General features: G+C 41.0%; 1 pseudogene; it reads left to right on the top strand.

Moving 5' to 3' along the window:
- The window catches only part of LOC123848918 (U1 small nuclear ribonucleoprotein C-like), a 36,885-nt pseudogene extending 11,211 nt beyond the window's left edge, over positions 1 to 25,674 (top strand).

The raw sequence follows: 25,674 nt of genomic DNA, 5'->3' as shown, positions 1-25,674 counted from the left end.
GTTTGGTGATTTCTGATTTATTAATTAAGGCTGTATGTTATCCAGAATGAGATTGCCGCATTACTATGAGAAAGGAGATTATACTGTTTGGCAAAGGATCACATTACCCTTGCAAATAATACCTTGATCTCAGGAGAGCACGGTCTCCTTTCTTGGGTGATGCCCGACTTCCAAAAGCATTTGAATGCAGCACTGCCTCATGGGATTAGGTCCGTGAACATAGTTTATACTGGCTGAGGCTGAGGCTCGGAAATACGGTTTTTTTTTTTTACTCCCCACTCTTCAAATGCCACTTTACAAAAAAAGAAGTGGAAAGTTACGCATGTGGGAGGTACAATGAGTGACAATTACAACCTGGCCAACCTGCCTTAGCAAAGAGTACCTGGGAGAATGTTCTGTTCTTTGGGGACAGAGGTGATGCCACGTTGCTTCTATCTGAGGCAGCTCTGAGTGTTATGGCCTCTACCTGCAGATACATGATACAGACGTGCTCGCAAAATCATCCCAAACCGCCTGCGACTTGTCTGTGCCCCTAGACAGAGCACACGGACTCTAGATAAGAATGGGGGGGAAAGGTGTCTCACCTGAAAACATCAACTGGAGAAAAGCTAAATGTGCAGTAGCTGAAATATGTCCTCTCAGTACTGAAGATTGCTGCCCCCAGTAAAAAGGACATAAGAGATTCTTATCTCCCTTTCCCTTGGCCCTTTCTCCACGATTCTTTTGAGGACCTGCAGTTCCTAAAGAATTTTTTCTTTGGATGAATCGAGCCTCATGATATATGTTATGACAAACTGGTAGAAATTTTTTTTTACAATTATTGCCATTTATTTATTTTATTTAAATTTGACTTAATTAACATACAGTACAATAGTGGTTTCTGGAGTAGAATTCAGTGATTCATTACTTACATACAACACCAAGTGCTCATCGCAACAAGTGCCCTCCTTAGTACCCATCACTCATCTAGCCCACCCCCCCACCTACCTCCATCAACCCTCAGTCTGTTCTCTAGAATTAAGAGTTTCTTATGGTTTATTTCCCTCTCTCCCTTTTTTGCACCCCTTCCCATATGTCCATCTGTTTTCTTTCTTAAATTCCACATATGAGTGAGATCATATGGTATTTGTCTTTCTCTGACTGACTTACTTCACTTAGCATGATGTACTCTAGCAAATGGCAAGATTTCATTCTTTTTGTTGGCCGAGTAATATTCCATTGTATATATACACCACATCTTCTTTATCCGTTCATCGGTAAATGGACATTTGAGCTCTCTCCATAGTTTGGCTATTGTTGCTAATGCTGTTATAAACACCGGAGTACATGTACCCCTTTGAATCTGTATCCTTTGGGTAAATAGCTAGTAGTGAAATTACTGGGTTGTAGGGTAGGTCTATGTTTAACTTTTAACTTCCTCAGAACTACTATTCTGTTCTCCAGAGTGGCTGCACCAGTTTGCATTGCCACCAACAGTGCAAGAGGGCTCCCCTTTCTCCCGTTGTTTCCTGACTTGCTAATTTTAGCCGTTCTGACAGGTGTGAGGTGGTATCTCATCGTGGTTTTCATTTGTATTTCCCTGATGATGAGTGATGTTGAGCATTTTTTCATGTGTCTGTTATCCATCTGGATGTCTTCTTTGGAAAAATGTCTATTCATGTCTTCTGCCCATTTCTTAACTGGATTATATTGTTTTTTGGGTGTTGAGTTTGATAAGTTCTTTATAGATTCTGATACTAACCCTTTAGCTGATGTATCTTTTGCAAATATCCTCTCCTAATCCATAGGTTGCCTTTTAGTTTTATTGAAGGAAATTTATAATTTCCTTCACTGTGCAAATGCTTTTTATCTTGATGAAGTCCCACTAGTTCATTTTTGCCTTTGTTTCTCTTGCCTCTGGCAACATCTCTAGTAAGAATTTGCTACGGCAAGGTCAAAGAGGTTGCTGCCTGTGTTCTCTAGGATTTTGATGGTTTCCTGTCTCACATTCAGGTCTTTCATCCATTTCAAATTTAGTTTTGTGTGTGGTGTAAGAAAGTGGTCCAGTTTCATTCTTTTGTAAGTTTCTGTCCAGTTTTCCCAGCACCAACTGTTGAAGAGACTCTTTTTTCCATTGGATATCCTTTCCTGCTTTGTCGAAGATTAGCTGACCATATAGTTGAGGGTCCAATTCTGGATTCTCTATTCTGTTCCCCTGATCTGTGTGTCTATTTTTATGCCAGTACCATACTGTCTTGATGACTACAGCTTTGTAATAGAGCTTGAAATCCAGAGTTGTGATGCCTCCAGTTTTCTTTTTCTTTTTCAACATTCCTTTGGCTATTTGGGGTCTTTTGTGGTTCCATAGAAATCTTAGGATTCTTTGTTCTAGCTCTGTGAAGAATGCTGGTGGTATTTTGATAGGGATTGCATTAAATGTGTAGATTGCTCTGGGTAGCATAGACATTTTAACAATGTTTGTTCTTCCGATCCATGAGCATGGAATGCTTTTCCATTTCTTTGTGTCCTCTTCAATTTTTTTCATAAGTGTTCTATAGTTTTCAGAGTACAGATCTTTTACCTCTTTCATTAGGTTTATTCCTAGGTATTGTATTGTTTTTGGTGCAATTACAAATGGAATTGATTCCTTGATTTTCTGCTGCTTCATTATTGGTGTATAGAAATGCAACAGATTTCTCTGCACATTTAATTTTATATCCTGCAACTTTGCTGAATTCATGAATTAGTTCTATCAATTTTTTTGTGGAGTCTTTCATGTTTCCTACAGAGTATCATGTCGTCTGCAAATGGTGAAAGTTTGACTTCTTCCTTGCCAATTTGGATGCTTTTTATTTCTTTTTGTTGTCTGATTGCTGAGGCTAAGACTTCCAGTACTATATTAAACAGTAATGGTGAGAGTGGACATTCCTGTCTTGTTCCTGACAAACTGGTAACGTTTTAAAAGATTGATAATCTCTGGTGTTAACAAGAGGCACAAATTTACATTGTTATCAGAATTCAAAATGGTACAACCTTGACAGTTCAGAATAATTTGACATTGTTTATCAAAAGATGAAGTGTGAACACTTTATTTTTTTTAAGATGTATTTATTTATTTTAGAGAGAGAGAAAGCAAACATGCACATGTGGGGGTGGGGGGGAGGGGCAGAAGGGGAGACTCTTCAAGCAGACTCCCCACTGAACACAGAGCCCGAGCACTTGGGGCTCCATCCCACGACTCATTAGATCATGACCTGAGCAAAAACCAAGAGTTGGAGCTGCCCAGGTGCCCCTAAAGTATGAAGACTTTAGGTATGGCTCTAGGAATGTCCACAAGCAGGGGAGTCCTGGAGCCACTTAGAAACTTTCCATGTTTGCATTTTGACTGACTCCCAGTTATCTAGAAAACTGAGAAGCTACTCTGAGTGTGTACAGATACATATTACAGAAGCTAACATTTAGTGAGTGTTTTTTGTGTGCTGGGCATTGTTTTCAGCACGCATTCTAATCTGCTTAATCTTTATGACAACATTAGATGCTATTATTATCAACCTCAATTTTCAGATTATGAAATTTGGAGAATAAATACCTTGCTTAACATCACGCAGGTAACAGGTAGCAGGCCAGGATTTGAACTCAAGCAATCTGTCTCCCAAGGAACCACCAGATGTAACCAGTTACCTCCACCTGACCAAGTAGCCTACTTCAGCATGTTTGTAGCAGGGGGAATAATGAAGCAATCTAAATAGCACCACTTCCAAGCTATTTCTTGGAATTTTAAGCATTAAAATGAGCTATGTACAGCTGAATGAGCCAATCAAAAAGACACCCATTACATGTTTTGTTAGTTGAAAAACAAGTTTTAAACTGTATATATTACATTCTCATTTGTACGCTATCAAACACATTAAAAACAGAAACAAAAGCCCTAAATCTGTGTTTAAATATGAATAGGAATTAACCTGGAATGATAACATGCCAAATTATTAGTAATGGTTAATTCTGAGGAGTGTAATTGGAGGTGGGAAGGAAAAGAATATTCGCTTTTACTCTATAGGTATCTGTATTATTTTATTTTTATGTCTGTGATCATTTATTACTTTGCTTTGAAATTTAAAAAGAAAAGAAGAAAATATATCCAGAGACAGCCAATACATAACATTGTCCAAATACTGAGATCCCTAATGCCACATTTGAATAAGTACAGAGTGAGACTTCTATATCTCATAACCCTTTTGGAGTTGGCACCGAAGAACCTCCATCTGTGTGGATGGTAGCTCAGAGTCTTCCATAAGACTCTCAACCTCACAATGCCAAATAAAGATGCAGCTGGCTCCCCTTCTCCCCAACCTTATGACCCAACTCAGTTCCTCTGAATCATTTTAGAGTGGCGTAAGAACAGTGATTACTCATGACAGCAGTGACCAGAACCAAGTAGAGATGGAGTTTCTGAAGAAGAGCTCATGTGACTGGTGGCTAGGTTGTGACCTTTGACCTCAGCCAAGCAGCTCCTGATTCAGAATGACTGGAAGCAGCAAGTAGGGTCCTAGTACTTCAGAGGCCACTGAGTACCTAGAAGTAATTTGGGTTTGTTCTTTCTCAGAAACTCAGTCTTTCAGCTAAGTGGCTAGCCCAGTTTTGTGCAGGGGAGGACAGTAGAAATATCTTTCAACAGCGGTGTGCTAGAGCAGGGTGGGACTCGCTTGCTGGAGCTGGTTGTGTGCCTCTCTCCCCGCCTCTGAGTTCAGGGACCTCCTGTTACTGAAATGGGCCATGATGGGGACTATTTATACCAGACAAATCAGCAAATGCTACAAATCAAGGCTCCCTTAGACAGTTAAATCTTTACCTGCACACCACTGGCCTCAAGGCATTTTAAATCATGAACACAGAAACTTCGAAAGTTGTTCCAAGTCTTTCGAATCACACTCTGTACCTTGAGAAGCCCAGAAGACTTGACTCCTACTCTCTGCTCTTATAAAGGAGCAGTCACATGGGAATAGATGAGACACTTTAGATACTGCTTACCCAGGAAGGCAGCGGTCATTCTCCAGAAGGCTCGCAAGTAGCAGCAGAAGAATCCATCAGCCTGATTCTTACTCGACAAATTCCCCCACCGTGCCCTGCAAAGCCTCTGTCCCTAAAAATGAAAGCAGGAAGAAAAATATTTATCACCGTGATCTGGGGGGTAAATGGACTTGGGGGAAAGGAACTGCCAGGGCAAATCCCCAGCAAACCTGTCTCTGAATACCTGAGCCCTGTATTGCCAGGACAAAGGTCCCACTCAGGGTATTTCCTCCCAATCTTTGTTTTCCTCTTCATTCCACATTAGTTATGGAGGCTTAAGGGGCCTTTCTTGTGAGAAGGTCTGTTTTTTTTAGAGCAGATCACGAGGCAGCAACAGCGACAGGAGTCTGTAGTCTGTCCTTACTGTGAGTATGCAATAGGAAGTAAAGCCCTTTGAACCTGCAGTGACAGCTACTACACAAGCAGCCTTCTCCTTCTCACCAAACCTGTCTGGGAGCCCAGCGGAGGGGGTGCTGGCCTCAACACACCTCTCCACCTGGCACCCGGCTCTCACTGCCAACACCATTCCACACCTCTTGGGCTTTACCCAGTTGGTCTGAGAAGCCATAACGCCTACACCTAGATCCCCTAGCCCAGGGAAGCAAAGTTTTTGAGTAGAAAGAACCTCAAGTCATCTTGCCAGCCACCGCATTTTGTAGGTGAATAAACTAACACAGAAATGTTAGGTGACTCGCCCAAGATCACACGGTGAGCTAGCAGAGCCATGACCAGGATCTAGAAACGTTTCATTTCAAAGTCTGTGCTCCTGACCAGTAGGATGTGATGGGTGAAATCTTTGTCATTCTGCAAAGTCCAACTGGAAGGGCTGCACCCTTCATTCCTTGGACCCCAAATGGGTACCATCTCTGCCTACTCTGACTCACCATTATATTCTGCATATCTTTATCAATGCTCTGTATTGTATTTAAATCACCTGCCTTCTTAGTCTTTTTTTCTTCCTTCTGGAATGTGTATTTCCTGAGCTGGAAGTGGGTCTTCCTTTTCTGTCTCCTCAGCAGCCTCTGGCTTAGTGCCCTTGGTGCTTAATAAATATGTACTGAATGGGACCGAACTGACCTGAGATTTGGGTTGATTTTTCTGAGATAGTTCTCAATTGCACATGCAGAAGAAGCAGCTACAAAGCTTATTAAAATGTAGATTCCTGAAATTCTGAGTCAAGAGCTCTTGAGAGAATTCTAGGAACCTGCATTTTCAACAAACCAACCAACGATTCTGAAGCATGGATGGATCTGTGCTTTCTTGCCCAGCCTCTTTTGTGACAAAATCTATTTGTGAGACAGTTGGCCAAGATGACAGGGGTCATTGAGTTCACAGAGCATGCCAAGGGGATGGGACCACACAAGGTTGGACACTAGAGTCTTAGTTTCATTAACAAACAAAGTTCTCAGATTGGCTGTGAGGTAAGGAACCCAAGGCTTCTGTCAAGTGCCATCCTCACCAAACTCCCCCACTCCTGGAGCTGAGATCATTTTTTTAGGAGTAGAGAAGGAGGGACAAATAAAGGCTTTCTGCCCATTGAAATCAATGTGAAAGTCATACCTTCCAAGAGTAGTTAGGCATTTTAGGAAGAATAGAGAGCTTCAACAGAGACTCATCACAACACTGACATTCTGGAAGATGATATGCTCAATTAGTTAATGTTTGTAAAGTGCTTTGATCTCATGAATCAGTGAGATAATCCCAGGCCTTGTTTACTGAGTGCCTCTCTTCCCAAGGGCTCAAAGCGATTTATAGGCAGCAAGCCCAATTCTTTGCTCGCCAGTTCAGAGGGACACTCAGATTAAGGGGGGTTGGGGGGGCTGGTGACCTTGGAACCACGTTGCAGGAGGGCATTGTGCAGGTCGCGGGGGTGGTGGTGGTCTGGGCGGGGGAAATATCACAGAGCCCATCAAGTTCCAGGAGGTGTAGCTAATCTTCTGTACTCGCTTATCACCTGTGCAGGCTGCTTGTTGTCAGCACTTAGCACGTTGTAGCGCAGAGTTAACATCTGTTTATGAGTAGGTCTCCTGCACTTGACTGGGAGTTGCTTGGGCAGAGAAACTGGGTCTTTTAGCTTTACATGACCTGGCCATTATCCAAGCCTCCAAGATAGTACCTCCAGCTTTCCCGCTCCCTCACCACCCTCCAGCCAGACTGGTCTTGCTATTTCTCCCACATACCACACTCATTTCATTTGGGGTCCTTTGGCACCAAAGTTATTCACCACATGGCTGCCTTTACTTCATTCAAATTGCAGCTCAGCTGAGGTCCTCCGACGACCCTGACCATTCTTTTTTTTTTTTTTTTTTTTTAAGATTTTTTGTTTGAGAGAGCGAGAGATCGATCTCACGACCCTGAGACCAGGACCTGAGCTGAAACCAAGAGTCAGAGGCTTTACAGACTGAGCCACCCACGTGCCCCGACCCTGACCATTCTTATCTAAATGTGCTACTCCCGAGTCACTCTCAAACTCATCGCTCTGCTTTATAACTGGCCTTGCTTCATAACACCTGCATTTTCTGACATTATCTTAATTTTTATTTCATATTATTTATTTATTCTTTGACATTTTGATATTATCATTTTGGGGGGAATGGTGGCTATGTTCTTTTTTTTTTTCTTTCCTATTTATGTCTATTTTATTTCTTCTACAATAGTCTGCAGGCTTTTTGAGAGTAGGGACTTTATCTACCTTATTCACCTCTATAACCTGGTACCTAGAAGGGTTTAAGTGGTCAATAAAATACTGTTCATTGAAATGTTGGCTGTTTCAGTATCTTGTGTAGCACTTAATACTCATGAATACGTGAACAAATATAAGATAAACAGGAAATGCTGATGCTTCAAGATAAATCCCTTACCTCACTAAATCGTTGGTTGACCCGCACAAAGTGTGACAGGGTTGGATTAATATATCGCTGGTATAAACTGACCACCTTTGATTCTTAGCTGTCTTTTAGCCAATGACATACCCAGCCCGGAAACCTGTCGCTTTTTCTACTGCATTGTTTCTTATGTCTTTCTTTTCTTTTTCCACTTCCATTGCTCCCTAGTCCATGCTTTTAAAATTTCACATGTATATATTTCTTTTTTTTTTTTTTTTTTTTTTTGAGAGGGAGAGTGAGAGGGAGCCTGTGTGTGAACAGGCACACGAGTGGGGAGGGAGGGAGAGAGAGTATCTTAAGCAGACTCCACACCTAGCATGAAGCCTGATGCTGGGCTCAATCCCAGGACCCTGAGATCATGACCTGAGCCAAAATCAAGAGTCAGATGCTTAACCGACTGAGCCACCCAGGTGCCCCTCATGTGTATATATTTCTATATTGCCTTTGATTTAACAACCGCCACCAGACAGCCCCATCCACAGGTCCTGCTCATCATTGGCAGATTCAGCTATCTCTCATTCTGTCATGCCCCTGCTCCAGATGCTCCAATTATTTACCCTTAAACACTCTGGCATTTCCATTTGCCAGCTGTGAGGTCATGGGCAAGTTATTTAACATAATTTCTTCTTCTGTAAAAATGAATCTGATTAATAGTACCTAACTCGTGTCTTGTCATGAAGATGAAAGGAGTTAATTAATTCATAACTGTGATTAATTCACAGTTCCTAGCATGGAGTAGGGAATTACCAAATGGTAGCTCTTTTTATTTTCTTATTAATAATAACAATGGCTATAGGGCGCCTGGGTGGCTCAGTTGGTTAAGCGACTGCCTTCGGCTCAGGTCATGATCCTGGAGTCCCGGGATCGAGTCCCGCATCGGGCTCCCTGCTCGGCAGGGAGCCTGCTTCTCCCTCTGACCCTCCCCCCTCTCATGTGCTCTCTGTCTCTCTCATTCTCTGTCTCAAATAAATAAATAAAATCTTAAAAAAAAATAAAATAAAATAATAATAATAATAACAATGGCTATAGCAATAATTGAAATGCTTTAGCTAGGGTCTCACACTCTGATCCAGGACTATCTTTCTGCCCTAATTTTTTATGACATTGGCCCTAATCTTGTTTTTTCTTTCCATTTTTACTTCTCCAAATGCCAACCATGATTCAAATTCTCCCACGTAAGAGACTCTTACTTCCTTTTATTTAAAATTTGATGAGGATGGTGTGACTGATGAGGTTGACCTTTCCCACTCTCTTGTTTTCTCTCTCCTCTGAAATTCTTCAGTTCTCCCTACTACTTTCTTAACATATCATCCTGACTGGTGATACCTGTCCCATCACCATATTTCTTTAACTGTAACTCTTGTCTTTAATTTTTTTTTAATAATTGTAACTAGAGTGCTAATAAGTGGGAAAACTTTGAGTCCCCGAGAACCCAGCACAATGTACAACTTCCTTATTTTTTCTTGCATTAGTTCCTTGTATTAGCCAACCCCTTACACTGAAAATAATGAAATGGAAGGAAAAGGAAAAATAAGGCCACCCACAGTTTGTTGTCTTTTGGTCCCTCCTTACCCATCAATAAGCCAAAGGTAGAGTGTTGGCACAATGTGTGTGTATCAAGAAGTGAAATAAAAACAGTTGAGTTTTGTCCAGTGTTTCCACTACTCTGGAAAGGAAGAATTCATATGCGTGTGCAGTCTGGAAAGGAAGAATTGTGTAATGTTACTGATTTTACAAACAAGTGAAGTACTATATTTGCTTTTAAAAAATCACATTGTACAATGTAGAAATGAGTGGTAAAATTCAAGCAAGTTTTAAGTTTTCTTTACTTAGGGGCATTTAAACCATTATAGGTAAAAAAAAAAAAGACTGCAGAAAAAATGAAAAAGCTTTATATTTGGGTTCCTTTAATGCCAATTTTTTCCTAATTTTTGAATAAGCAGCCCCTCATTTTCACTTGCACCAGGCTCTGCAAATTATGTAGCTACTACCGATGAGTACTGATATTAATGCAACTTCATTTGGGGCTGGAGAATATTTGGATTATAAATGCCTTTTGTGCTCTGACTCTTATGAAATTGGCTTCTGTGACTTTACCCTTCATGAAGGGTAAAGATTTAGAACAGGCTTTTATCTACATGTTTTTGGTTCCAACAGAAAAGGGATTTGAAATGTGGTTCTTATTTTGTTTTGTTGAGTGAAATGAAATGATCTTGTTTTTTTTCTCTTCCTTGCTATCGTGTTTATGTTCAAAAGGTTATTACATCAATTCCAACCTTATTGCAGCAAACCCAATACCATTTCATCAACAAAGCTCATCAAGCCAAAACTACACGACATCCTCAAATTAAATGATGACTGGACCACAGCAAAGCCTGCAGGAGTTGGCCTTCACTGTACAAACGTAAGTAAATGTGCCCAAAGATAGCCTCTGACCTGCCTCTCTCTCTCTCAGATCTTTCTTTTGCAGCCTGGGCATACCTCCTACCTACCAGTGCCAGGCCCTGCTTATTGTGCCCGTGCATAGGAGCACAACCCCTTTGATGTCTTTTATACTATGACTTCAAGACTATGAACTTGGTACACTCTCCCAAAGCCACGCCTTCCCCTAGCAAAGTCAGGGATCCAGGGCCATGAGCAAAGACTCACGCCGAGGCAGGTTAGATGAGGGCACGTTGCCCTGCTTTAACAACCTGTCAACAACTTAAGAAGAATTGCAGAACATTTGAGTTGGCAAAGTAAAGAGATCAACCTAAGCTGTCAAGTTGCCCAGATTTAAGGGTGTCTTAACTACCTATATAAAACTGTTCAGATCATAGGATCTCTTCTCTCCGCATCTCCCCCCATCCCTTCTGGCTTTGCGAATGCATTTCCTGCAGCTTATCAATTTCCATATCATTGATATGATTAAGGGTTAAAAAGGTATTAGTAGGCTAGAGAAAAAATTCTTTGGTTCCTTTTCATGATTGATTGCCTGATGATGTGGGAACAGTCCATCAGGGCTCGTAAACACCCACAATGGCAGCACTTCCTGGAGGGGTAGGGAGGCAGGAGGGTGCCCAGAGTATTCTGGATCTATCATTAAAATTGCCATCTTGGTAAAACAGTTTGCAAAGTTGCAGCATAGACAATCTAAGGCTTATTTCTCACACTGATCTGGTGTAACTGTTCCAGCCCACACGTGTCTTGGAAAACCATCACCTAAAAAGGACTTCTGAGCATGCTTGAGCACTGGGTAAGGAGCAGTGTTTTGATTCCAGGAGCCAGATTATCCAGACCACACAAATGCAGCTGAGGATGAGAATGTTGGCCTCAACTTAAAAATTTAGTATTCTCTCTGCCATGCAGAGGTTGCTATGCTATGTAGTGGTGATAGGGAGTATCGATGTCAGATCTATCTATGAGAAAATGAGAGCATGAGTCCCCAAAACGATACTAGTGTATATTCCCAGGATGACATCTGTTTCCACTGTAGGTTGCTAGGCAGATCATGAGTATTAAGAAACATCGGCGAATAATGGCATTGGATATCCAAGCAGGAAATGATATGAGCAGTGATTTGTTCCAGTAATATTAACCAGGCAGTTCTATGAAAGATTCATTGTGGGGAAGAGTAGTAAATGGTGAAGATGCAAGACATTCATTGGATGGCTTTGTGACTATTTAAGCAAGAGATAATTGGTGCTACAGAAAAGCAGGCAAGATGAAAAATAGGGGACCAATCGAGGAAGTTTTATTTGGATCCATTTAATATGATTTTGATGGGATATTCAATACAGAAGGAGAAAAGAAATGTAGATGGAGTAAGTGATGAACAGAAATAGGGAACACAGTAGTGCTAGGAATAAAGGCGAGTCCTGTTTGGGAAATACTGGTTTCAATGCCATCTCAGCCTGGAGGTGTAAGGAAGAATTGTCACAAAAGAGAGTTAGAGTGATGTGTTGACACAACGCCCCTGGTCGAAGAGACAGCAGGGCAAGTCTGATGTAAGTGGGGCAGCTTGGGGAGAAAAAGCCAACTCTGAAGAAACAGAGAGGTCCTGGAGAAGAAGCTCAAGCATTTCAGAGATGGTATATGTTCTGAAAAAAAAAATAATGATGATAAAATAAAATAAATAGACCCAAATCTGGAGTGCAGGGAATAAGGTCACCTGGAAAGCTTTGAACCAAGGACAAGGAAATGAGAAGAGAGTGCTAGAAGATTTATGAAGCTGGACTCAGAAATCCCTGGCTTGGTTTCACAGTGAGACTGTGTGACCCTGAGGTTGTGTATATAGAAGAGAAGGCCAGCTGCTCAGAGGCTTTCTTTAGAGTGGCAGTGTGATTGGGGGGATGGTGCAGTCCTGGCTTCCTTCCCGTTTTGCTCTGGATGTGGGCTCAGCCCCACTTAGGCTTTGGGTCAAAGACAGCTTGCTCTTATTCTCCAAACGTGGGGGATGGATTTGTTTCTTCTGTCCTTCATTAAGCTTGAGGATTAATCCAGGCCTGACCAGGAAGTAGCCTTTCTCTGTAACCATATTATTATGTGGCTTTTCTTTTGTCCCGTTATCTGCTTCTCTGATGCCCTGTGGGAAGCTGCCTTCCCGCCCCCTCCCCGCCCCCGAAACCTGATTCTCTATTTCTCCAGTTCCCATTGTCATCTCAAACTGACACCTCCCTGAACCATTGGCCAAAATCTCATCTAGGGCTGAGAACAATAAAATGTCTCAAAGGTGCTCCAACCGGCGCATCTTCTTCCAACCAATCCATGCACAGGATAGTGAAACCAGACCCGAAGCTAGATGGTGAGCTTCCCTAGAACCTACTTCCTACAGAGTCAATATTTACCTCGTCCAGTCCCCTCGGGGCAACTGAGTTTCGGCCGATTCCCTTCTCCTGTCTGAATGACAGCATGCCTCAGTCAGTGTGGCTCTGGTCATGAAAGATCTGACAGATCTCTGAGCAGAACAGCTTGGTCTATAGAGCAAAGGAATGTATCTGAGGCTCAGAGAGGAAGTTTTCCCCACTTCGTAAATGACCTAGGGAACCTGAAAGGAAGAACTTGAGCTGAGTCTATCTAGCTAGGGGAGTGCACTAAAGAAGAAAAGATGAAGGTTGAAATATTGGTGATACAGGGGAGGGGGTGCCTTGCTAGAAAGGAAGTCAAAAGCAGTGTCTAGAAAAGACTGTTTTAATTCCTTCAATTCCTTAAACTAATTGTGTGTCATGGCATTATGTTGCATTTGACTGGTTTCTCATGTGCCCTGGGATTCCATCAATGATGGTAATTTGCACAGTGGTGTACCTTAGGGCAGGGATATGCTGAACAACAGGAAGGGGGGGAAAGGCCACTGAACCTTCCCAGGAGCAAGGCCCTTTAAGGAGAAATGCCACAGCCCACCCATTAACTGCTCAGAGGCTGCCAGTCCAATATTAGCAAGGGCAAGCAGTGATGAGAACTTGGTGGGGGAGGGGAGCCAAGGATGGCCATATCAACACATGGATCCAAAGTTCCAATACAATTGGATAGTTCAAGGGGCCACACTTCAAAGAAAACTACCTAGAACATGGTCACAGAGGCAGTTCTGTCTCAACTCAGTCATCAGTGAGAAGTTTTTTTTCTAAGAAGGCACATTTTCTGTTTAGCACTCTGTAGTCTTTGAGAATATCCTTGTGAACCAGACTCCGCTCCACCATGGTACCCATACTTGGCACTTTGATTCATTTCTCAGATGTGGCAGCATGTAGTTGCTAAAGATACATGTTCTGGAATTAGGCTGTCAGGTTCAATATCTAACTTTGCCACTTACTATTGGCCATGGCATCCTACTTAAATTACTTAAGCTCTCTACCACTAGATCTTTCTGGTCTGTAGAAGGGGAATAATACCTACTCATAGGATTGTGTTGGTAACTAAATAAGATAATACATCTCAAACACTTGAAAAGTGCCTGGAACATAGTTTATTCACCACTAATGTAGCTGTTTTTATTATTCTAAGCCATGGACAAAGAAGAAAGCTGTCATATCTGACATCAACTGGCTTCGTTATGATTCAACTCAGTCCAATTATGTAATTACCTATAGATTATTGCTTATTTGCATCCACGCACTAAAGATACACTCAAGACCATTTCATACTGTGATGTGTTTAAAGCCATCGCCCAATATTTTCAACAAGTTTCAATCAATGTGTTGCTATGCCTGATCTAACAGGGCAAGATATAGTAGTAGAGTGTATGTGTTGTGTAAGATCATGCTCTCAGTTGAATGTTTTCAAACAACATTTTTTTTCTTTTTACTTGATACTCTGTTCAATTAAACTTGGAATGTAAATTCAAATTTCAGTTCTGAGTCATCTTGGTGAAATTTCTAAGCCTTGTTGGATCTCATTTGCCTCAGCTAACTACAATAATAGTATTTATTTCAGAGATGCAGTGTAAGGATTAAATAAGCTAGCTCATGTAAAACTTAGAACCTGGCCTGACTTCTAGAAGGAGTGGAAACCTATTCATTATTATCATTCTATTAAGTTGGGCTTTGAGAGCTCTAGCCTGCAGCTTAAGTGCAGCTGCCGAAAGAAGGATCTCTGTCGTCTCTGCTGACAGCTTTCCTCCTCCCATCCTTAGAACATTCTGCATTGTACACGGAAGTGTGGGAAGCCATTTTTTGTCTTCTGCATAAAGAAAGGGAAGAATTGTTGTCACTAGGTGAGCACTGCTATCTGCTAGAATATACCACTTGAAGGTATGCGTCTCTCTCATTACAGATTACACAGAAATGGGCTTAAGTTGAGGGTGAGTGGGGCTGGACTCAACACCAGTGGGCTATTTTACAAGTCACAGCCGGGTCTTTGTCTGACCTGCGGCATGATCCATGTGTCTTCGGAGGCCTGATTATGTTAAATCATGTAACGGGCCAATTCCTCCAAACAGAAGAAAACTCTGTTCCCTAATCTTCCTCAATGCATAAGGAAGATCACCATTAAATCACTTGCTCTCTCTGAGTATCAGGTCAACGGAGAGCCAAGTAAGCCTGGACATCAAGAAGAGACAGTTGGCAAAGTTTTTCTGTGAAAGACTAAATTGTGCAAATGGTCACCAATAATCATTTCACTGAACAAAAATGAGCAACGAAGATGTTATTAAAGACCGTAATACACAAGCCTGTGCCAATAAGTACATGCATATATGAGTTCAAAAATATGTCTAATTGTCATTTTTTTCACCAAATATGTGGTATTGTACTAGTTAATATACCTGTCAATTCTGTACTTCTTAAATTTTTTTTAAAGATTTTATTTATTTATTTGTCAGAGAGAGAGAGAGCACAAGCAGGGGGAGAAGCAGGGTCCCTGCTGAGCAGGGAACCCAATGCAGGACTTGATCCCAGGACCCCGGGATCATGACCTGAGTTGGAGGCAAATGCTTAACCGACTGAGCCACCCAGCCTCCATTTTATTACTGATAGTTAGTCATCACTAGGTTATTAAAATTAAGTCCTAGTAGAAAAATGTATGCAGCCTGTTAATACTTGGTATGTATGTAGCACTTTTCCTCCTAAAGTTTAAAATCATTTATCTCCATTATATGTTATTATATTCTGAGTGTTCTGAAAGGGGAGGACTTCTGGGCAGTATCTCATTTCTATCTGTCTCTCTAGCACCTCCCACCACAACTAGGGCTCAGGAGCTCTTTAGTGAAAGATGAAGCTCCCGGCTGTATTCTTTCCGTACAAAAATCCCATCCTACCTCCATCTCCCATTCTGCCTCAGTAATATTCAGAAAGATCTCTTTTGTACATATTTTGAATTATTATCATTTTTAATCAGAAAATGATGAAAAATGGTTTCAGTTTTGCTAACATTGCTGCTATCGTCTCTTTGAGTTTCCGTATCTCGAGAAATCTGCTTTCACAACCCCTCAGGTACTTCATAAAGAAGTAATTTTATCATTTGTTTTTGATTCCTAAATAAATGAGGGACTTGGGGACTGTTTAAAATGAAGGCCACTTGTCTTGATGCTGGAACAGGCAGATGAAGTGCGGGTTCATTCTCATTTTCGGTTTCGCCTGCTTTCAGGCAGTAAGTACAATGAAACTTGAGCATTTCTGACTCACCTTCTGTCCTCAGTTTGTTATCACCGTTTACATGTCATTTGATGTCATACAGTGAGGCAATGTGCTACTTGGGTGACCCTATTTATAACACTGTTCAAAGGGTAGGCACTGAGTCCCTAGTAAGAATAGTTTAGCAGCAGCCATTTATAGAGAAAAAGTGCTAATAAGTGCCAACATTTAATGTACTCTCATCGTAACGGATCCAGGAATATAATATTTTATATTTTTTTTCCTTTCCATTTAACCCCCCCAGCCAACCACACAAAGTAGGCAAATTACCATCTTATAACTTTCCCATTTTCTAGCTGTGGAAACTGAGGTTTAACCAAGTGGTCTATCTTGTCCACAGCCGCATAGCTAGTAACAACAATTCAAACCTGTTCGGCCAGTCCATTGGCTTAGGGTTTCAGTGAGTTCACTAATATTCATTGAGTGTCTGCCATGTGCATGGAATTTAATCAAAACCAGCCCGGGTGGTACCCATCATTTTTCCAGTTTTCAAGTGAGCAACTCTACTGAGCTAAGCTAGGTCATTTAGCTGAAAAACGGTCAGCTGTGAGATTATAACTTAGATTTGGCTGACAATAAAACTATTATTTTGGGGGAAATCATCCCTGTAAAAAGCTCATGCATACTGTTCCATTGCTATTCAAAGGAAAATAGTGAGAAAAACTGGAGAAAATAGAAGCCTGGGAGATCAATGAACCTACAAAAGGTTTCTTTGGACGACTTTGGTTCAAGTTGGCCACGTTTTTTTTCTTAACCCATCCCTCCTTCCTAATTGATCCCTTTCCTCCCCTTTCCCTCTTCCACCCCCACCTTCTTCTCTCTACGACTCCTTCTACCTCTGCGCTAGCTGCTAGTTCTACAGTTTTGATGAAACCCCATTGCCTCAGTCCCATTTTTTTGTTACCTCCCCAAGCCTTGAAACCAGTTGTCAGAGGACTTGGGTGTGCCCCAATGCCACAGGCAATCTCTGCTTTTAAATAGGAAGCTTTACCCAGGGACTGCAGTTCTACCCTGAAGAGCTTTTGTTGTGTTTGGAAAAGGTAATCTAACTGATCAGCTGGGCCCTCCCAGAACAAGTTCAAACAGTGCCTTTCCCTGAAATGTCTCCCTAGGTCTCCAGGCTTTCCCCCCCACCCCCCACCCATAGCTATTCCTCCAGTGGAGGTGTGTTGATTGTCTTCGGTGATTTCCGGAAAGCTCAGTTGCATTACGTTCCAAAAGGAGTTCTACTGGGACATCATTCCTAAGAAAAGACAATTTATTGTTTCCAACTTAGAAGACAGACTTCCGATAAATATGGTTTTGATTCATTTTCTCATTACCTGGTTGAAGTATTTCCTGCTTTTACTTTAGGAAGACATATAATGAGTTTGAAGCTACCAAATCCAACAGGGACTTCTATGCTATATGAAGTTTATTCCCAGAAAATAAAAACATATCTCAAAATCCATAATTATGCCTCTTCTTTTAAACAGTTTCTTTTAAAGTTTTTGTTTAAATTCCAGTTAGTTAACATGCAGTGCAGTATTGGTTTCCGTTGTACAGTATAATGATTCAACGCTTCCATATAATACCCAGTGCTCATCGCAGCAAGTGGATTTCTTAATCCCCATCACCTGTTTCATCCATCCCCCCATCCCCTCCCCTCTGGTGACCATCATTTTGTTCCCTAGAGTTCAGAGTCTGTTTCTTAGTTTCTCTCTCTCTTTCTCCCTTTTTCCCTTTGTTTTGTTTCTTAAATTCTACATATGAATGAAATCATATAGTTTTGATGGTACTTGTTAATTTTGTTTTTTCTCTTCCCAAATAAAGGCAATATACTGGTCAATCATAATAATTATCTGACCGGGGGAGCCTGGCTGGTTCAGTTGGAAGGGCTTGCAACTCTTGATCTTGGAGTAGTGGGTTCATGCCCCATGTTGGCTGTAGAGATTACTAAAAAATGAATAAAAGTAAAATAATTATAATTGTCTGACCAACATTAAAAACTTGTCACTTTGGCAGTCTAATAATGTATATATCTTTGACCTACATAAGTTATTGGCTTTGATCTATTTTCCGTTCATTTCATGAGATAATAATAAAAATGTAAAATGGTATTAGTGATTTTTATTATTTTTAAATTGTAGAAGAGTTTATTCAATGAGGACCTTCTTAGAGGCCAGTTCTGATCCAGAAGTTGTTCTTTACCTGGTCTGGTGGAATTTCCTCATAATTATGCATAGATTAATAGTCAATCAAAGGCTTAGGGAGACCCCATGCAGATTTCTAGACTTCTTTCTCTGCATATGGTACTCTAACCAATAAACCAGCTGTCTCAGCCAACCTGTACTCAAGCCTGACTCCTCAATTTAGGGAGAACTCCATGCTCTGCTTAGGTTTTCCCACTCTGTGCTGGGATACAGGTACTTTCTGGCAGAAATTCAGAATGATAGTTAAGGCCCACCTCATTTGTTTTCCTTTCTTCAAGGATCATAGTTTTGCACTATCTGTTGTCCATAGTCTGGAAAGAGTTGTTGCATTCCCCCCACACACACACCTAGTTTTCTAGTTGTTAACAGCAAGAAAGCGAGTTTAGTACTAGTTACTAAATCATGTCTGGAAGCAAATTTTCAGAAAAAAAACAATAAATTCTTCTATGTAGATTCTGCTATTCTAGAATACAAAAGTTACCATATCTAGGTAATAATGTTTTATGTTTGTTTTTCCATGATCCTATTGCTCATGCAGAATTTATCGAGAAGATCTAATCGTCACTTAGTTCTATAAAATAGCAATTATAAACCATCTGAGAGATCCTGTGAGTTGTGAAAAGACTTAATTACAGCCCATTTTATTGATTTCTCATCTTGTCAATATTCCTATATCCAGATTTATTTTTTATAACAATAACAATAAAAATGACTACATATTGCCCAGATTGAATGCCCACCATTTCCCCCAGATTTGCTTTTTGATGATTTGGGTTGGACTCAAGAATGTAATCCATAAAAGAGCAGGAAGACTTGCCATCATTGAGGATTTTCAAAGGAATGTGATGCTGTCTATAAGGGATAATTTCAGTGGGAAGATCAAGTACCATCAGGACAAGAAGAGCACTTCCCAGCAGGTCAGGCCAACACAGACTGTAGTGATTAAGTTCTGATATATTTCCAAGGAGAAAACTCATCTCCAATGTGCCTGAGCTGCTATTGTTGCTATGTTTTCATTCACTTCTTCTGAAAGCATAGGCTCAAAATCTTTTATCACAAATCTTTGAAACTAAATGTGCTATGAAATTTAGTTTTTCTGGTTTTAGAAAGGTAATACCTTACATAGTCCATATATTTCATAATATCTCCAGCTGAACTGGACAACACGAGAAATCACACTCTGATATATCTGCAATGAAATGAATAGTCTCACTAACTGGGATAAATAAATAAAAACAAAAAAGTTTTTAGAGATTTGTAGATTTGGCAGTCACAGATAAGGAACTAAGGATATGTATTTTGAAGGCCCCTAAGGAGCCTTTAGGAAATGCAATATGCTCAGATATTGATGTCATCAGAATATGCACATACACATTATTCAATAGACTAAATTGTATGTCAGAGAAAGTGACCATTTATATTGAAAACAATAGATAAATTTCTGTAGGAAACTTTTTCTCCTAATTAATGAGTTAAAGTTAAAGCTTACTAATGAAACAATAGCTAATATTGAAGGAAATACAAAGGTAATTAACTCATTATCACGAATAATTAACAGTAATGATTAACTGTAATCATACTGTTCAGGTATTATGATATCAAGTGTTTTTATAACATGATTGTTTACAAAGCATTTTCAGATAGTATTTGATTCTTACCAGAATCCTGTGGGGCAAATAAGATGGATATTATTATTTGTCTCCACTTGCAAATGAAAAAACTGAGGCTTAGAAAATCACATGCCTTGTCAAAGACCATTCAGGCCTCACACTTAGGGTATCTGATGGCAAATCAAGTGCTCATTTCACTGTATTTCCCTTTGAATCCAAGCTTTCATCATAATATATTTCACCTTATTGTAGCATATTCTACATTGTCAAGAAGTCATTCATTCCCTCTGCATGGGTTAAAAAGCCCTCATTTATTCATTTACTCATATATTAAAAATAATATATGGAGATCTGAGTTTCGCTATATTCTTCCAAAAGGCAATTTTTGAAAGCTACTTAGGTAAGAATTCTTTTTCTTTTAAGATTTTTTAAAAAGATTTTATTTATTTATTTGAGAGAGAGACTGAGAGAGAGAGAGAGTACGAGCAGGGCAGAGGAAGAGGGACAAGCAGACTCCTGGCTGAGCAGGGAGCCCAACCCAGGGCTCTATCCCAGGACTCTGGGATCATGACCTGAACTGAAGGCAGATGCTTAGCTGACTGAGCCACCCAGGCATCCCTCTTTTTTTTTTTTTAAGATTTTATTTATATGAGAGAGAGAGAGGAGGGGGAGGAGCAGGGAAAGAAGGAGAGAATCTCAAGCAGACTCTGTGCTCAGTGCAGAGCCTGATGTGGGGCTTGATCTCACAACCCTAAGATCATGACCTGAGCTGCAATCAAGAGTAGACACTTGGGGTGCCTGGGTGGCTCAGTCGTTAAGCATCTGCCTTTGGCTTAGGTCATGATCCCAGCATCCTGGAATCAAGCCCCACATCGGGCTCCCTGCTCAGCAGGAAGCCTTCTTCTCCCTCTCCCACTCCCTCTGCTTGTGTTCCCCCTCTTGCTGTGTGTCTCTCTCTGTCAAATAAATAAATAAAATCTTTAAAAAAAAAAAAAAAAAGAGACACTTAACCGACTGAGGTACCCAGGTGCCCCAAGAATTCTGTATTTTAGCTGAGTTGGGACTGTGACTCTTCCCTACAGCATTTAGAAGGGTGTCTAAGAACTTATGGTACACAACCAATGCATTTTATTTTTAATATATGAGTAAAGAATAAATGGAGGAAATGCTCTGGATTGGCCACTCCTAGAGCCCCTGACCTTGAACATTGAACCACACGTTCTTCTGCACTATCTGCTTGATAGGAATATAGAGGGTGAATGGGATCTCTACATTCCCAAGATAGTGATTAACAAGGGCATCCAGGGTAAGCTTGTACAAACTAGCTATTCCAGTGCATACCATACAAGCATTATCTTCTCTCAGTGGAGGGGCCTGAACCTTTATAAATCAGGGAAAAGGACATGCAGAAGGGAGAAATACAAAATCATACAGCAAGTCCAGGCCTAATTAGGAATAGACACAAGTTCCTTAAGCCCCTTCTCACCACACTGGCCCTTACAGTGAGTGCACATGACAGGACAGAGTGCCAATCCAGTACCTGAGCGCTGGGCCTGTGGTGGTCCAGCTCAGTCAGCTACTTGGTCTCTGTGAATTCCTCTGGGGACTTGAGTGACACAGACTGAAGTTGATTGAGATTGAGGTATTTTGTTTCCCTTGTCTATAATTTGTCTCCAATCAGACCTTGGCCAATTAAGATTCTCCCTGCTCGCTTTTAGTTGAAGGCAACTTAGGTGAGCTACATCTCTAGTCCTTGTCCTTAGTACTGAGGTTATTGGCTCTAAAAGCATCCATGGAATGAGTCATGTGCTTGAAATAATCTCTGGGGGAAACCCAATGGGCAAGCTGCCAAGTCAGATGCAGCTGACCTTTGGCTAAGAAAAGTGCCTGAAACTTAGTGGGCCACCAATTTCAGGTCATTCATGGAATCCTAGAATCAATCAATTAATTAAATATTTAATAAGCAAGCACTGGGGATCTCTAGATTAAGGGATCTATGTTTACCTAGATGGTAACAGTAGAGTGATTAGGAACCAGTGTCCTGGGATGAGGCCCGTGCTCATGCTTCCTCCTCCTTCATGGGTAAGGATCACAGAGGTACCTTAAATATCACAGAGTGCTTTATTCTATAACACACTTGTTAATATGTCTACAACGAAATAAGTATATATTACCACTAATCGGGATGTGTATAAATATGTATATGCTACATTCATATGTATGTGAACACTAAACTCATGTAATATAAAATGCTTTTCAAGAAATATCGTATTTGTATATGCAACATGATTATTCTTAAGTTCATCCTCGGCATATTTCCAGTGATTTTCTTGAGAGTGAAACATGATTTCCACCCAATATTCAGCCTACAAAATGAGAATCCCTCAAGAAAAAAAAGAAAAAAAAAAGAGTTTGGGAATTCTCCTTACCTGGAAAGAATAGACATCAAATGAATTGGGAAGGAGAAGCAAGGATATAGAAAGAACTCACTGATCTTCAGAGAACCTCAAAAGGCCTTTGTTTAGGCCTGAGCAGGGATTCCAGTCGGCCGTCCTGATCTTTGGGTTGTTTGTCCATCCCTGGTATTTTTCACAACAAGGTGCTTTGCACATTTTCAACACTACAAGGAAAGGCTTCTTCATGGCCCAGAAGCCAGTGCCATTCTTATCCTGCCAATCTTTCTGCCCTTAATTTCCTTCTCCTCTTCATGACTTTCTTGGTACTCAAAACTGCTGAACTTGTTTATTTTTCCAATGGCCATCCCTAGTCGTAGAAATCTCCTCTGACCACCTTCCTGTGAATGGAAAAACCTGCGCCTCTTGTGTCCCACCAAGCGTTCCTGTGTTCAGCAGGAGGGTTAGGGCTAGGATTAAGGGAGTTGTTATTTGCTTACAAACCCCTAGAACTGGAGTTGAGTCTTTGAGAATACTAAACAAGTTTTGAGTGCATTGGAGGGTTAAAAAAAAAAGATCAAGGCATAAAGGACCTATTAAGGCATTTTTAATCCAGGGTTTCTTAATCGTGGCCCATGGACTCTTTGGTGGTTCGTGAATGGGCTTCAGGGACTCTGTGGGCCTCCTGTAATTGGAAACAACAAAATAAGTGTAAATGAGTGGAGAAAGCTTTCATTTATTTTCAAAGGATTTTGTGATCCCAAAGGATCCCCTAATTAGACCAACAACAACAATAAAAATCCGCCAAATAGAATGGCTGGAGGTTTGGGGTTTCAATGACTCTCCTCCTGTCTTCAGGCCCTAACCTACTGAGAATAGGTAAATGTAGCTAAGCTGGGACCAAAGAATTCATGGTAAAGAATGGTGGAGAATGGACTGAACAATGGTGGTTTAGCTTGTTTGCTCACAGTTATCCAAGAAGAAGGAAGAGAGTAGGGGCAGGGCAGGTCCTGGCACCTTGTCTCTGCAAGGCAGTGACCCCACTTTCTGCTGGCCATGGCCCACTGGATTGTTACCGATTACTAATTCACCAAGTAAAGTCATCCATCTTCTTTTAGGGAGAATCAAGTAAAAGGGGGGGAAGAAAAAGCAGAAATAATCCAATACTAAGTGGGGGGGTCTGTTCACCTCTGTGCAAATGTGGTATGGGAATATGAGTTCCTGGAATGTGATGGGATATACATCATTCCCAATCCACTCTCCACTGAGCCCTACAGAAGTAAAATCAGTAAGTTCAGTCAGTGTAACCTTTGGTCTAACCGTAGGTGAGGCTGCTAACGTCTGGCCTTTACCCCTTCCGATACCATGCCTAAGCACAGTAGCTAAGAGGGCAGGCCTGGAGCCTGACCCCTGCATTCCATTCCTAGATCCGTCACTTGTGTGGCCTTGAGCAAGTGACTAAAACTTCGTGCCTTTATGTATGACATGAGCAGTTAATACTTAAGAGGGTTGCTATAAGGAATAAGTGAATTTGTACCTGTAAAGTGCTTAAACCTTCTTTGGTACAAGGCAACAATTAAAGTTACTTGTTACTTGCTAAGGCTTTGGATTTTGCCCAGTAAAAAATATCCTTCGAAACTTTTCCTCCTATCCATACAATTTTACAGCATATGCCATAAAGATTTTTATATAAAGCCTTACCCATACTGTGTCCTCCTCATTCCACTTTCAAAATTATCTACAAAGTGTTTAGGGATTGGCTAAAGGATGAGATACTCTCCAGCATTAAGAGTTACATTATTGAACACTATTTAATGATATAGGAGAGATAATTTATAATACATTGTTCAATGAAATAGAATTTTCAAAACAGTATGAAAAGTATGATAAAAATTTTTCTTAGATAACAGATACATGTTGATAAAATGTTTGGAAGAGTTTACACCAGAGTATTAGAAGTGTTATTTCCAATTGGTGGAATTTGGGGTGATATTTATTTTTTCCTCCTTTAATTTCACAATGATTACACACTTCTCTGAAGTTATTTTTAAGAAAATAATTCAAGTTCAGTGCCTTCAAGAAAGTATTTGAGACCCTATTCTCATTCCGACTCTATTAATGATAATATTAATGTTTTCACTGTGCTAAGCCTTAGCAATATTTCCTCACATTTTAATCGGTTAAATAGATTTCTGCTTTTCTCATAGAATGAATGCCACTTAACATTGGAAGAGACACGAATCGTTACAGTCCAACCTCTGCACACGTCGCAGATTTCACTACTGCTACCTCTTTACCCTACCGCCATGGATTCAGATATAGTTTCAGCTTAAAAGATTTCATAGATTGAGATCCAGAAATTCAGGGGCAGCAATGTGGACTGTTAGTTTTCAGGTATTTCTTACTGGTATTAAATCAAGTCAACCCTTAGGAGACTGGAACAATAGAAATATTGCATTTTCTCTAGAGTAACCGAGTATGGGTATTCCCTGTTTTTCCAAAGTTTGAGTTATACCACTTTGCTATTTAGAAAGAACTACTTTAGTACCAGTTTGCATTAACTAAGAGAAATAGGAAAGGGATTTTCCCCATTAAGGAAAAAGGCAAAAAGGGAAAGTAGCATTCAGCATTTATTTTGTACTGAGCCATTATAGAGGCAGCGCGACACTGAGCAGCCCCACCAAGCTCCTTCCCCTCATTGATACTCAGCATCTCCGCATCCAGCCGCCATAGCCTTGAACTGTGTCTGTGAGCATCTGGGCTTATTTGGATTTATTTTGTGTACCCGTTAGTAAAATGTGTCTTAAGGTATCAGAGAAGCTTAAGATAGGTTATTTTGGGGGTCTGGGAAAAACACAAACATATAGGTGCATCATTTCCTGGTGGCGGGGACCAGAGTGGCCAACGGCCTGCAGAGCAACGTGTCTGAGCTTTATTGTGACTGCTGTGACCCATGCCTCACCCATGACTCCGCATCTGTGAGAAAGGCACACGGCAGTGGTAAGAAACACAAAGTAGGTGAAAGACTACTATCAGAAATGGATGCAAGAGCAGGCTCAGAGGCTGATGGACAAAACAATGGCTGCATTTCAACAAGAAAAGATACCTCTTACTCCATTGTCTGCTCCTCCTCCTGCGGGGCAATGATCCCACCACCTCCCAGTTGCCCTGGTATGATCCCAGCACCCAATATGGGGGGCCCTCCTATGATGCCAGTGATGGGCCCTCCTATTCCCGGGATGATGCCAATGGGACCTGCTCCTGGAAAGAAGCCACCTATGGGAGGCCAATGATACCTGCACCCCCCCGTGATGAGACCACCTACCTGTCCCATGAGGGTGCCCAGTCGTCCAGGACTCGACCAGACATGTAAGAAGGGACAGGAACCTCTTTATACCCAGTTTATATTACTTGTTCTTCACCAGGAGATCATGGTGCCGTGA

Source organism: Mirounga angustirostris, unplaced genomic scaffold (genome assembly GCF_029215605.1).
Source record: "Mirounga angustirostris isolate CCGP_5_RB_7025 unplaced genomic scaffold, mMirAng1.0.hap1 SCAF_2, whole genome shotgun sequence".
In the NCBI taxonomy this organism is placed as follows: Eukaryota; Metazoa; Chordata; class Mammalia; order Carnivora; family Phocidae; genus Mirounga; species Mirounga angustirostris.
This window is presented reverse-complemented; position numbering and strand designations above follow the sequence as displayed.